The sequence below is a fragment of the Grammomys surdaster genome, unplaced genomic scaffold (genome assembly GCF_004785775.1).
Source record: "Grammomys surdaster isolate TR1022 unplaced genomic scaffold, NIH_TR_1.0 185, whole genome shotgun sequence".
NCBI lineage: Eukaryota > Metazoa > Chordata > Mammalia > Rodentia > Muridae > Grammomys > Grammomys surdaster.
The window spans coordinates 10446721-10449794 of record NW_021604630.1 but is presented as its reverse complement, the minus strand read 5'-3'; positions in this window follow the sequence as shown (position 1 = coordinate 10449794).

The window sequence follows — 3074 nt, the reverse complement described above, 5'->3', positions numbered from 1 at the left end:
CCCCCCCCCCCCCCCCCCCCCGGCCCCCCCCGTGTTGATCTTAATTTCTTTACACTCCGTCCATGGAGAGGGAGAGGGAGAGGGAGGCCACAACAATTCTAGACAGAGTCCATGGAAATTCTTTATATCCTGTCTCTGTGAGTTCATGCACACTGCTCAGTGTCCAGTGAGTGCTATTTTACAGATACACGGACATCTAGTTCCAACTGTCAAAACAAGGCGCCGTCCCCCAGGACTTACAGCATGCATGCTCTGTGCTTGTTGAAGAAGGATGTTTTCAGAATTATAAGCTGTTTCCATCAGGCCTGTGTGGTCTGTGAGCAGGGTGGCAAAAGGGAAACGTCTCAGTCATAGCCCTCTGCAAGAGTCCTTCTGGACAGTAAACTCAGGAAGTACACAGGGAGACCTCCAGGCAGGGGGTTTCACTCTGCCTTCCAACGCTCTCTCAGCACCAGGGACTGGACATCGGAACTCCACGCATGGAACTGTGGGAATCCTCAGTTCACTGGGAGACAGAGAACTATATGAGAATCTGTATGAGAGAGTTTCAATGTGACTCACTCTTCCAAGAAGATCTGCAACTCTGCTGGGGTTGTATGTCAGGATGCCTTCCTTGCTAGGCAAAATAATAATTACCAGCCTCAGATGCAGAAGGAATCTCTGCCAAGGCCAGGGAAGCTTCTCTGTCTGCTCCCTCCCTCGCTCCACCATCTCCAATTTTCTCACTCAACTGCAGGAAGCCTCCACTGCTACCAATCTCAGCCACCCAAACCCATGGTGGATTGGATCACAAAAATCTCCTTTATAAATGACTAAATTCCAATGTGTTATGGTTGGTTGTACCTGTAATCCCAGGACTCAGGAGGCTAAGGCAGGAGGATCGTGACTTTAAGGCAGGCTTGAGATACACAGCAAGTTCCAGGCTAGCCTGAGGTACATACTGAGACTCCGTCTTGAAGAAGAAACAAGGAGAAACATAATCCAGGCTTGGTGTTACATCACCTATACTCTCAGCATTGGGAGGCAGAGCCAGGAGAGTAGAGAGCTCAAAGCTATTGGAATACATAATAACTTATTAAAGAAGCTGAATTAAATAGGAAGTCCTAAGCCAACCTTGGTGACATATCAGAACCCTGACTAAAAGGTGGGGTGGGCTGGAGTGAAGCTTAGAATTTGCCTTGTAAGCAGAAGAACCTGAGTTTGTTTCCCAGAATCCACATTAAAAACCAACCAGGCTTGTTAGTACCTACTTGGCAAGCCTAGAAAGTGTGGGGAAGAAACAGGTGGATCCCTGGGACTTTCTGGTTGGCAAGCCTAGCCTACTTGATGAGTTCCAGGCCAATGACAGACCCTGTCTCAAAACAAACAAACAAAACAACAAAACAACGTGCCCAGGCTCTGTGGAAAATGGTGCTTGCTGCCAAACCTGGCAAGTTGGGTTGATCCCTGGGACAAACATGACAGAGGGAGAGAACCAACTCCTGCATGTTATCCTCTGGCCTCCATATGTGTGTGTGTGTGTGTGTGTGTGTACACACACACACACACACACATATATGTACATGCATATACACACACAAGTAAATAAATGCAATGATACTTTAAGAACAACAGCCAAGATTGTACTTTTTGGGCCTCCACATGCACACAAGCATGCCGTGGACCATACCTACATACATGCATCTGCACACACACATGCACACACACATACGCACACGTACACACATACAAGCACATCTACAGGGCTCTGCTTCCTGTTCTGCTCTCTTCTATTCTCTCTCAGAATTCCAACCGTACAGACTGCAGCCCCTTCCAGCACAGAGCCGTCAGCACTGGCACGGCATTCGCCATATTTGGACAATGAATTTACAAAGCATATGGGGTGACAATGTCCTTTAATGAGGCACAATCCTGCAGGGACCAGTTCAGTATCACGGCGAAATTAATATGCAGATTAGAACGTGTGAAAGCTCGCTCTTTGCACGCAGTAGCTAGGACCCATAAGGCACCAGACATTAAATGGGTGCCAGGACTGTTTCAACAGAAAAGCCCAAGTGACGATCTAGACCACAAAGTGGAGAAAACATTAAAATTACTGAGAAGTGGGCAAACTATAAGGCTGCAAAGCGGTCCACTATGGTAGTGGAGTGTCTGCAATATTCAAGACAAGACCTTACCAGACATCTGCAGCAAGAAAGGCCATTCTCTCACACTGAGCAGGAGAGTGCAGAGTAAGAAACACAGCAGCCATGTGTGGTACCCAGGGGACAGTCAGGGTTCATGAGGAAGAATCCAGTCTCTGGTGATACTATTTGAGAGAAGTAGTGAGGGAGAGATAAATCAAGGTGGGGAAACAAGGAAACTTGTTCCCAAATACAAATCCAGGGGTGGGCCGTTCTTTAACGGGGCAAGTTATTTATCCCAGTTAAGAATTTGTTATAGTCATTCAGGAAAGAGGAAAGCCCACTACAGACAGCCTTTGATGGAGGATGTATGGCCCAAGGAAGTAACTGAATCTGTCACCAGAAGGTCACCATTTTACATTTTATGGTTTGTAACAACCAATAGGTATAGCTTGTGCTGTACTGCGGGACTTCAAGCTCCAAATAGAGGGTAATAAATGACGGAGACAATAAAATTTTATAAGTGCAAACCTAAGAATATCTTTTTAATGGCTGGTGTGAAATGTGCTGGATTGAGACCAGAGTAATGAAACAGAATCCTGGCCGGTTCACCAGGGTTTGGTTCCGGAGAGCCGGCACACACGCCAGCCTGCTTCAAGCCTCATGCACCACCATAAACAAATTTCAAATCAGTGAAATCAACACCAGCCCGTCCCTTCACATACAAAGGTGGGAGGTTTGAGGTCAACAAGATGGCTCTGTGGACACAACAGCTTGCTGCTCAGGCCTAATGATCTAAGGTCAGAGAGCACCGACTCCCAAATGTTCCCCTTTGACCTCTCCAACTACATGGAGGCATGCTTGCACACACACTCACACACACATAAACACACAAGTAATAATTAAGAAGAAGAAGAAGAAGAAGAAGAAGAAGAAGAAGAAGAAGAAGAA